The following is an 11,640-nucleotide window of genomic DNA, read 5'->3' on the forward strand; positions in this document are numbered from 1 at the left end:
AGTATAATTAATAGAATTTTCCATATGAAAAGACGGGGACTTGAGTTGAGGTCACAATTTATATATGGTATTATATTGTACTTCACACACGTAACATAGTAAGTGTCCTGGAGAATCTTGGTCTCTTAGTCTATATAATAACATAAGCAACTTTTGTGAGATTAATTGTTTTTCCGAACCATGCCTGGAATATTTGCATAACATTCCAGTGTTTAAATATGTTGTTTATTGCCAGGTGTGGTGGCTCACGCCTGTAATCCCAGCATTTTGGGACTCCAAGGCAGGTGGATTGCCTGAGCTTAGGAGTTCAAGATCAGCCTTAGCAACACAGGGAAACCCCATCTCTACTAAAATACAAAAACATAGCCAGGCGTGGTGGGGTGTGCCTGTATTCCCAGCTACTTGGGAGACCGGACAGGAGAATTTCTTGCACATGGGAGATGGATGTTGCAGTGAGCTGTGATCGTGCCACTGCACCACAGCCTGGGCAACAGAACGAGACCTCATCTCAGAAAAAAAAAAAAAAAGTTGTTTCTCAAACCATTTTCATCTTCGAAACATTTCAGGCCTCCTCCAACTAACCAGCTTATGTTAAATTTTGTTTTATTTGAATTAAATTTAATTTCAATAGTCACCTGTGGCTATTGGCTACTGCAGAGGATAGCACAGAGATGAGAAATAATAGAAACCTTTTTTTCTGTTTGTTTCAATGGCGAACATTGTCAAAAGTTCAGTTCCTGTTTTATGTAAGATTTTGGTTTATATTTTCTCAAAGAAGTGAAGTACAAAAAAGAAAAAAAAGAAAAAATGATGATCCAGCAGAATTTTGGTAAGGAAGGGTGAAGAAGAGACACTTAACTCAGGGTGGAGACAACAGAAATGACCTTGTTTGAAATGCAGCTCCTGTCTGTGTGGCTCTCTGTGCTCTGTTGGGGCATCAGTTCCTTTACTTCTTAGTTAAATCAGTTATTTCGATGGTACAATGTTTTTTTGTTCAATAAGTGTGATATTTTGCACAGCTGGTTTATTTCCAGTATGGAAGCTCTCTGCTCAATCGTCTTGATTTCTCTGGGCTTGTTCCCACTCTGCAGATGTAAACATGGCACCTGTATATCTCTCTCCAGGTTCTGATCTAGTGTGACAGTGTCTATGACTTGCCCACCTAGAGAAATACACACATTGCAACTTGAGGAAGAGAAAAAGAGGGCCCTGCAAAAGGCATCTACAGGCCCCACGTGCTGTTTACCCTTCTTATTTATTGGTGAAGTGACTCCTCATCCATTTATTGGGCAGTTGTAAGCAAAGGAATTAACTGACTATGACAATTCATCTTGATGTACAAAACTTTAGTCTGTTTTGAGTCTCCACTGTTGGGAAATACCTAGTTATACTAATAGTTATACTAATTAAGAACAGTTACAGATAGTATAGTGACAGTCTTTTTTTTTTTTTTTTTTTTTTTTTTTTTTTTTTTTTTTGAGACAAGCTCTTGCTCTGTTACCCAGATTAGAGTAGAGTGGCATGATCGTGGCTCACTGCAGTCTCAACCTCCCCGGGCTCAGTGATTCTCCACCCTCAGTCTCCTGAGTAAGGGGGAATACAAGCACATGCCACCGTGCCTACATATTTTTTGTATTTTGTTTTGTTTTGTTTTGTAGAGATGAGACTTGGCCATGTCACCTAGGCTGGTATTGAATTTCTGGTCCCAACTGATCCTTTCTCCTCAGGCTCCCAAAGTACTGGGATTACAGGTGTGGACCAGCATGCCATGCCTATAGTGATATCTTTAAGTAAGCCTCTCCTTGCTTCTTTTGAGCAATTTTTCAAAGCAACAGACACCTTATTAAATGAGAAAGTTGATCGGTTTTCCTAATGGCTGCTAATAAAGTAAAGAACTAAGGAACCTCTTTGATTTCAATGAAGTCCCTACAGATGTTATGGGCTACTTGTTACTGACAAGTATGGTAGGAACTATAAGTCAAGCTGTGATCGGCAAATAGATCTTGCTGAAGAGGAAGAATGATTGGCTAAGATAATCCCCCAGGACAGCTGGCATATGTTTAGACAAAGCTGAATTGAATGCTTTCTGAGGAGGAGTGTGTTAGTCTGTTCTCACAGTGCTATAATGACATACCTGAGACCGGGTAATTCAAAAAGAAAAGAGATTGAATTGGCTCACAGTTCTGTGGGCTGTACAGACTTATGTTTATAGGGAGGCCTCAGGAAACTTACAATCATGGCAGAAGGCAAAAAGGAAGCAAGCACATATTCACATGGCTGAAACGAGTCAGGGGAGGTGCTACACACTTTTTAAACAAGCAGATCTCAGGAGAACTTTGTCTTCAGACAGCACTAGGGGGATGAGGCTAAACCACAAGAAACCACATCCATGATCCAATCACTTTACACCAAGCCCTTCCTGCAACACTGGTCATTACAATTCCACATGAGATTGGGAGTGGAGGGTGCACGAATCCAAACCATATCAAGAAGCATTTTAAAAGTTGAGGGAAGTTCTAATAGATGGCAAGTCAGGACAGGGAATTCCATCAGCATAATACTCCTCTCAATCCACGCCAAAGTGGGAGAAAGGGAAAAGTGCAAGGATGAAGACGGGACACAGCAAAATGACAGGATGACTCACAAGATGGACCCTGTGGAAAGCATTTACTGACTCAAAATCCAAGCCATGAAGACAATAAGAGCAAATTTGCTGAGTTTCTATGCTCTTTATGTTTATTAGGGAAGGGCAAAAGCCAGCCCCTTGACATTGTTATTGTTAATTAACATCATCACCGCCTGCTCTTAAGTGTCTAGATACTTTCTAGAATCTAGTATTATTTTCACTCAAATGATTTTTGGATATGCCCTGTCATGCACGTGATATTGCAGAAACATCCTACATTAACCACAGCAAGATAGCTATGTAATATATGGGATCACTTTAGGGGAGTGTATTTCTACCCTATTTTGAGATGGAAAATGAAGTAGAGATGTCCATTTGTCAATTTCTTCTACATTATGTCAAATATTCAAAGAGATTATTTTATTTATTTCAAAGATGCATTCATGTTGAAATTAAAATTTAAATTAAGAAAATTTATAAACTGAGTCAAAAGAAAAGTAAGCGAGGCAGTTGGTTAAGGTGTCGGTTAATGCCACCATACTTCTGTATGCCCTGGAAGCGTCAGGCATAAATGACTTTAAAGTATTCGGCATGTGGCCAGGTGTGGTAGCTCATGCTGTCATTCCAGGATGTGGAGAGGTTGAGGCAGGTGGATTGCTTGAGACCAAGCAAGGCAACATGGTGAAACCCCATCTCTATGAAAAATACAAAAATTAGCCAAGCATGGGGGTGCCTGCCTTTTAGTACTAGCTACTGGAAAGGCTAAGGTGAGAGGATCATTTGAGCCCAGGAGGTTGAGGCTGCAGTAAGCTCTGGATGCATCACTGCACTCCAGCCTGGGTGAAAGAGGGAGACCCTCTGCCCAGGACTCTTGGGATAGGACTATACCCATAGGGATTGTCCGCAATAACTTCACATTTGAGTGGAAGTGGAGATTATATGTACCAATGCCAATATGTAGCAAAAAAGAAAAACATAAGAAATCATGGCAGAAATGGCCCAAAGAATGAAAAAGGGTGGAGGTAATTGAGAGAGGCTTTCTGGTGATACAATTTGAACTGATTTCTGGAGAATAGGTTGAATTCCAATAGGGGGAGACGGACCAAGTTAATTTTGACGAGGGAAATGTCTTGAGCGAAATCTCAAAAAGGAAAACAGACCAATGTAAAGTGTTAATGAGCGGTCCGGTTGGTGTGCGGTGTAGGAGGAGAGTTCCAAGTGAAAAGGTAGTTGGTCTGATAGGTCAGGGTCTTGCAGGCAGAGGCAGATACTATCATTATTCCATTTTTCAGATTGGAAAACAGACACAGAGAGTCCAAGGTCACAAAGCTGGGAAGTGAATCTGGGCAGTCTAGGGGTAGCACCCTCTTCTTAAATGATCCATTAAAGGTTCTCTTCTGCAGGCATTCCAAAACTCTTCTCCATCTTTAGCTTCCACAGAGTACCATGAGGCCCCCTGTCTACCTCACAGGACAGGGCCTCAGAAAAGCAACAGATCCCAACTCATACTAGCTTTTAAATAAAAAAATGTATAATCTTGCAAAACAAGAAGTGCAGAGGTTGGGCAAGAGCCAACATTGCTTAGTTCAGCAGCTCAACAATAAATCCAAGGACCTGGGTATTGGTGCACCTCTCCACACCACCATCCTCATGGGCCAGCTTCTACTTCCTCCTGAATGCTGTGTCTTTCCCTAGTTTTCTCCCTGATTTTAGCTCAAGTGCTGCTTCCTTCCTGGGGCCAGCCTTTCCTGCCTCCCTCGTGGGGCCAGTCCATCTTCCCAGGCTCTTGCAGCACACCTGGGTCTGCTGCACTTCCCCTTATTACATAATTCCGTGAATAACATCACCTCTTTCTGTTAGACTCAAAGCTCCACTAGGGAAGAAATTCTGTGCATATTGCTCACTATTGAACCCTGGAGTCGACCACCCAAATATTTGTCAAATGAATAAATGGTAGCTCTACAGGCCAAAGGAACCCAAGAAACATGCAAACTACCAAAATACTCTTTACAACTCACTCCCCTCTGGAGAGTTTTCCCTGAGGCACATTCCTGTTGGTTTCTTCCCCTCAAGAAGCATTCTCCTTTCTCCTTCCTATAAAAGCCAGGTTTTTCTCAGATAGCCACACCATGCCCCATGCAAACAGATTTGGATTATTCTATCATTTGGACATAATCTATGCACCCTATGCAGGTCCACAGGGTGCTGGTTGCCCCAGCTGCTGCTGGTGGTCTTCATGTAGCCAAGGTATCACTAGTGCATATGGAGAAAACAGAGCAACTGGAGAGAAACCGAGGAGGTAAAAGTGGGCAGGGCTTGGTGATGTTTGGGGATATGAGGGATAAGACAGAGAATGGTCTTAGGAAAATCTCCTGTTTTTTCCTTTTGGATAATGATATAGATGAATAAAAGTTCCAATCACGGGGATAGAAAACACTGGAAAATATGAGATTCATTCAGGCAAGTCTTTCATACACTATTCCATCATCAGTTTCATAAGGGAAAGGGAGTCAGATCTCATCTCCACCTTGTTTGCTTCTATCATACTGTGTTCTACCTTGTTGGATCTAGTTGATAACTAGATGATAGCTTCGTACTGGTGGTGGACTTACCTACTAGTGTTTGCACCTCCTCCTTGCCAGCCTAGAAGCTCTGAGACAGCAGGAGCAGTGTGTGTGCACGCATGTGTGTGTGTAACTGGATTCCCCACAGCACATTATTGTTTCATCCATAGTAAATGGTGGAGGAATATTTGCAGGCCTTAGCTGGACTGCAGCATTGTGAAGGTCAGATAACCACATTTGATAGGTTGGATTCTAACCTTGAAGCAGACAAAATGTCCATCTTATCAGCCTTGCTCACACCAGCTGTGCCTTTCCTTTGTGGTTGTACGTTTGAAGAGCTCATGCCACAAGCCTCTTAAAAAGGAGATTGGACGTTCACCAGCCTCAGGCTGCATGGCAGGGTGACTGTGTCTTTGAATATCCCAGCTGGAGGCTGGTCATCCTTTTGTCTTTGGGTGAGTAGACTACTCAGGAAGGCAGGGATGCGTGCAACCTCCTTTCTTGTTAATGAGTTTGCATTTTATTTTGGCAGATCTAAAATAATATTTCAAAGGCAGTGTAGAAGCAGATAAGGACATTACTTGTAATTGTTTAATATTGTTATGACATGACATTTGCCTACAGAAAGAGAGACAAGCCACCATCTTCAAGGGAGGGCCAGAAGTGTTAAGTGCATCATGTTGAATACAATTACGTTTGGTGATCAGGCAGCCCTGGGGTCAAATCCTGTCTCTATTGCTACCAATTAAGCCACTTAACTCCATCTGAGCCTCAGGCTGCCCATCTGTGTAATAAGCTGTAATAGCAGCTCTCCTGCAGGACTATGGTGAGAATTACAGCTCAGGCAATGATCATCATACTTCTTGGCACAGAGGTGCTCACTACCCAGGCAGTGTTATTATTATGTCTAAAGTTACAAAGGGAGTTTTTAAGAAAGATGGAATGAAAACTTATTTCTCTCAATTCTGAGCTTATTAGAGCACACTGTTTTGCTTGAATAAAGCAGCCCTGGAGTCTCTCAGGGGAGGGTGTTTGTAACATCTGCTCAGGCACTGTTTCATTTCCTATATACCCAGAGACTAACCCTGTACAAGTTGTGGGGAGATACTCATGTGAGTTGGCGGACTTTGGGTCAAATATTTTCCCTAAGCCCAGGTCTCTATGGCATTCTACAGAACATTCTGTATCCTTCTAAGGGACACTGGAAGAGCAAATGGATAGTACAGTGAGTTACAAATAAAATGACCAATCTCAGCATGAAAGACTGAGGGTGTTACCTAATGAGGACGCAAACCACTCCATCTACATACAAGCCCATCTACATACAAGCAAACCACAAGCCTGCCAGAAAGAAAGAACATGCTATGTAAAGGTTTAATAACAGTGATGACTATTTGAACTTCAGCTCCAGAGCAGTTCAGTGGCCTCCCTTCCAGGAACAGAAGCCAAAGCACATCAGGATTCTTGAAGGCCCTGAAAGGTAAATGAGAATCCTAGTGTATGGCAAAACATTCCCACAAAAGAAGGGCTCTGTGTGTAGAGACTTAGAAAGGATTCCCAACTTCAGTCCCTTCAGAACCAGAAGCAAAGATGGGGGACAGCGCAATTAAGTGGCCCTAGAGATTTGCCAGGAACTAGAGCCTTCCGGAGAAGTCCAGTTTTCCTATGCAGGGAGAGGACTGGGAGTTCTCTGGTCAAAAGCATTGTGCCTTTGTTTTCAGGAAGACTTTTGGAGTCCCCCAGCATTGGAGGAACATTGCCTTACTGTGGACTCAAGCACAGTCTCTTTCCTGGTAAGAAAAATGGAGCTGCATGCAGCTGCTGAAAACTTTAACCGGAAACCCAAAAATAGATGTTGGGACAAAGAAAGGAGGGCTGAAGAAAAGTGACCATGGAAACACATTGAGCTCTTAATCTGACCCATTTCTTCTGGGCCAGACCTGGAGCCAGGAATGTGGTGATGAATGAGGCCTGAGCTGAGATCGTGAGGATGAGAGGGAGTCCACCCTGTGGGGATCTGGGATGATGAAAGGGCTCCGCAGATGGGGGACCCCCTGGCGAGAAGTTCTGCTGAGTGGAAAAGGGCTTGGAGTAACTGAGGTCAGCTGGATTCCTTAAACACTGCTCAGAGCCCTTGAAGCCATCTAAGGGCACACTTCTCAGGCCTGCTCCAAGCCACGCTCAACTGGGAATCTTTTAAGGACAGTTGCTCTGTTAGGCTTACCTGAGATGGTGTAGTTTTCCCCCGCCGCGGTAGTGGCACAGACAGTAAGTGTTCAGGAGCCGGGCCTCACAATGCCGTGGACTAGGGCAAAGGAGGACCCCGTCCTCTCCCAGCCCTAGGCTAAAACACGGGAGGACCCCGACCGGTGGCTCCATGGACCCCTGCAATGCCAAGAGCTAAGTTATGCTGCTGAAGGACCTCTCCGCCCTGGACTAAGGCACCGGAGGATCCCCCGCCCTGCCCCACCCCGCCCCGCGGTGTCCTGGACTGTGCCACTGCAGAACCCCCGCCCCTCCACACCCTGGACTCTGGCTCTGGAGGACTCCGGCCCTGGCTCGCCCTGAACTACTCCTGCCCCTCAGCGCGCTGGACTGTGTTTCCAGAGGACCTGGTCCTGCGGCAACTTGGGTTACCTCGTGGACTCCAGGACCCCAGTCCTGTCAGGCCCTAGACCAAGACCCAGGAGGACCCGACACCCCCTGTACCCATACCTTGCCCTGCCCTGGACTACAGCTCGGCAGGACCCCCGATTCGCTGAGCACTGGACTCCAGCACAGAGGGACCCCCGCCATGGAGATATGGACCACTCCTGCCCCACCGCACCCTGGACTACCGCACGCCAAGACCCTGGCCTGAACGCGTCCTACACTCTGGCATGGGGAAAACCGGCCTCGCAGAGCCCTGGACTCTGGCATTGGTGGACTCCCACTCGGCTACATCCTGGACTCCTGCACCAGAGGACTCCAGTCCCCCCGCACCCTGGACACCTACACTAGAAAACCCTTTCCGTCTCCCCCTAGACTAGGGCAGGGGAGGACCCTGCAAACCGACTCCGGCACAGTAACACCGCTTACCGGTCATGGGCTGTATTCCAGCACTGGAGGACCCCAATCGCGTCGCTCCACGGACTCCACCACCGAAGACCCTGGCCCCCCTGCACCCTGGACAAAGGCACAGGAGGACCCAGCCTCACCGCCCCGTGGGCTATCGAATAGGAAAACTCCCAGCCCCACCGTGCCAGAGACTCTGACAAGAGAGGACTCCTGCCCCCTGTTCCCCCGACTACAGCAAGGCAGGAACCACACTCCTCCGAGGTCCTCACTGTGGCAACTGTGGACCCCCGCCCTGGTATGCCCTGAACTAAGTCAGGCAATGACCCCGACCCCACCAGGCCGTGAACTCCAGTATTGGAGGACCATTGCATTACTGTGGACTCAAGCACTGGACTATCTCAGGGCAGGATCCCTGTCCCGCCATGCCCTACTCTACGGCATGAGAGTACCCAGCCTCACTGCGCTCTGGACTCCTACACCCCAGGACTCCTACACGGAGGACTCCCGCTCCTTCACAGTCCCATCCTGGACTCCTGCACAAGAGAACCCCCGCTCGGCTGCACCCTGGATATAGCAAGGCAGGAATTCCGCCCTGTGGCGCTCTGCACTTGGACACCTGAGGATCCACAGTCCAGCGCGCCCTGGACTACTGCGCCACGGGACTCCTGTTCCGCCGCGCCCTGGACTATGGCATCAGAGAACCCAGCTCCCCGCGCCCTGGACAACGGCACCGGAGGACCCAGCACCCGGCGTCCTGGACTAAGGCACAGTAGGACTCCGGCCGCATTGTGTACTCCTGCACAGGAGGACCCTTGCAGGGCAGCGCACTGGACTGAGCTACTGAAGGAGCCCCACCCCTGCCTCACCCTGGACTAAGGCACTGGAGAACTCTTCCTCCACAGAGCCGAGGACTCTTGCAGGAGACAACCTCCACCAAGCCTGCCCTGGACTGTGGCCCAGTAGGGCCCACACCACGTCATGGACTCCTGTACTGGGGGAAGAGTAGTGATAAATGTCCAGGTTTACTAGTTGAAAAGTAGCAATCAATGTGTTACAATGAATGGATTTGATGTAAAATTACAAATGCTGAAAACATTATGTGTAATTGCCTAGCCAGAACAATTACACAAGACAAAGAAATAAAATAAATGCATATAGGGAAGGAAGAGGTAAGATTGTTTCTGTTTTCTGAAAATATAATCTTAAGATAGAGAACATCTTAAAGACTCCACCAAAATAAATGGTTAAAGCCAATCAAGAAATTCAATGAAGTTAATAGTTACAAAATCAATATACAAATACCATTATTGTTTCTATACAATAATGACAAACTATTGCCTGAAAAATAAATTGATAAGGCAATTTCATTTATAATAGAATCAAAACAGATATATAAATATATAAAAGACAGGAGTAAATTTAATCAAGAACGTGAAAGATTTGCACACTGATAACTATAGCACGTTGATGACAAAATTAAAATAGCATAAATAAATGGAGAGACATCCTTTATTGATGAATTCAAAAATTAGTATTTTAAAAGTGTCAATGCTACCCAAAGTAATCTACAGATTAAATGTAAGCACTATGAAATTCCAATGTCATTCTTCACAGAAATAGAAAAATTACTCCTGAAATTTGTATGGAACCACAAAAGACCCCAACTAACCAAAGCAATCTTGAACAAAAAGAATAAAGCTGGAGGCATCAGACGACCCAATTACAAACTCTATGACCAAGCTGTAGTAATTGAAACAGCATAGCAGTGGCATAAAAAGAGACACGTAGAACAGTGAAAAGGGATATAGAACCCATAAATAAATCCACATGTCTGTGGTCAATCGGTTTTTTGATAAAATAACTAAAAAATACACAAAGAAGAAAGAAAATTATTTTCAATAAATGGTATAGAAAAAACTGACTCTCCACATACAGAAGAATAAAATTTGACTTTTATTTTTCTCTTTATACAAGCATCAAATCAAAATTAAAAACTGAAATGTAAAACTACCACAAGGAGATAGAGAAGAAGACTGTCTGACATTGGCCTGAGCTATGATTTTCTGTAGATTATTCCGAAAGCACAGGCAACAAAAGCAAAAACACACAAATGAGATTGCATAAAACTAGGAAGCTTTTCCACAGGAAAAAAGCAATAATAGAATGAAGAGAACCCACAAATGGGATGACATTTTTAAACCATACATCAGATAAGGGGGCTCATATAATAATATAAAAGTAACTCAACCTACTCAAAAATAAGAAAAAAATGCTTATTAAAAAAAATAAACAAAGAACCTGAATAGACATTTCCTAAGGCATACAAAAAAGCTAACAGGTACATGAAAAAATCACAAACATTCCTAATTATCAGAGAAATGCAAATCAAAGCCACACTGAGATATCACCACACACATTTTACTAGGGCTATCATAAAAAGAGATGGAAGATAAGTGTTGATGAGGACGTAGAGAAAAAGAAACCCTGTACACTGCTGGTAGGAATGGAAATTAGTACAACCATCTTGGAAAACAGTATGAAGCTTCCTCAAGAAATTATAAATATATTTACCCTATGATCCATCAATCCCACTTCTGGATATATGTCCAAAGGAATTTCAATCAGGATGTCAAAAAGAGACATCTGCAATTTCATGTTCATTGCAGCATTATTCCTAATAGCCATGAATTAGAAACAACCTAAGTGCTTATCAACTGAAGAATGGATAAAAATAGGTGGAAAAATTGGAACCCTTCTACACCACTGGTGAGATTTCAAAATGTAAAACAGTCTGGCAGTTCTTCAAAATGTTACACATAGACTTAGCACATGACGCAGCAATTCCACTCCTGTGTATTTACCAAAAAGAAAACAAAACAAATGCTACACACAGTAGTACACAAATGTTTATAGCAACAAAAAGGAGAAAACAACAGAAATGTTCATCAACTGAGGAGTGGATAAATCAAATGAATCCATAAAATAGAATCTTACTTAGCAATAAAAGGGAAAAAAGTGTTAATGCATGCTCCAGAATGGATGAACATTAAAAATATGTGAAGTGAAAGAAGTGAGTAAAAAATGACTATGTGTTATGATGATTCCATTTATGTGAAATGTTCAGAATAGGCAAATTCATATTCAGGAAGTAGACGAGTGGTCGCCTAGACTAGGAGGGCTTTAGGAAAGGCTGGAGAAAATGGGGAAAGTTTGCTAATGGGCGCAAGTCTCTTTAAGGCACATTAAAATGTTCTAAAATTATATTATGATGATTATTTCTCCACCCAGTTAATATACTAAAAGAATTTGAAGTTTGTACTTTAAATGAGTGAATTACACAAAGTATGAATAATATCTCAATAAAGCTGTGGGAAGTTAAAAGTATACGTAGGA

The 11,640-nt window shown here is 43.8% G+C and overlaps 1 long non-coding RNA gene and 1 pseudogene across 1 annotated transcript; one reads left to right on the plus strand and one right to left on the minus strand.

The window, feature by feature from the left end:
* Positions 1-6,545: 6,545 nt before the first annotated feature.
* Positions 6,546-9,218, minus strand: LOC139358925 (uncharacterized). Its single transcript, XR_011614405.1, has 3 exons — positions 8,269-9,218; positions 7,415-7,575; positions 6,546-6,663 (listed from the first exon to the last, which is right to left on the minus strand). It is a non-coding gene; the product is annotated as an uncharacterized lncRNA (long non-coding RNA).
* On the plus strand, positions 7,585-8,190 carry LOC139358787 (uncharacterized; annotated as a pseudogene).
* Positions 9,219-11,640: the final 2,422 nt, after the last annotated feature.

The sequence above is a fragment of the Macaca nemestrina genome, chromosome 15 (genome assembly GCF_043159975.1).
Source record: "Macaca nemestrina isolate mMacNem1 chromosome 15, mMacNem.hap1, whole genome shotgun sequence".
Taxonomy (NCBI): domain Eukaryota; kingdom Metazoa; phylum Chordata; class Mammalia; order Primates; family Cercopithecidae; genus Macaca; species Macaca nemestrina.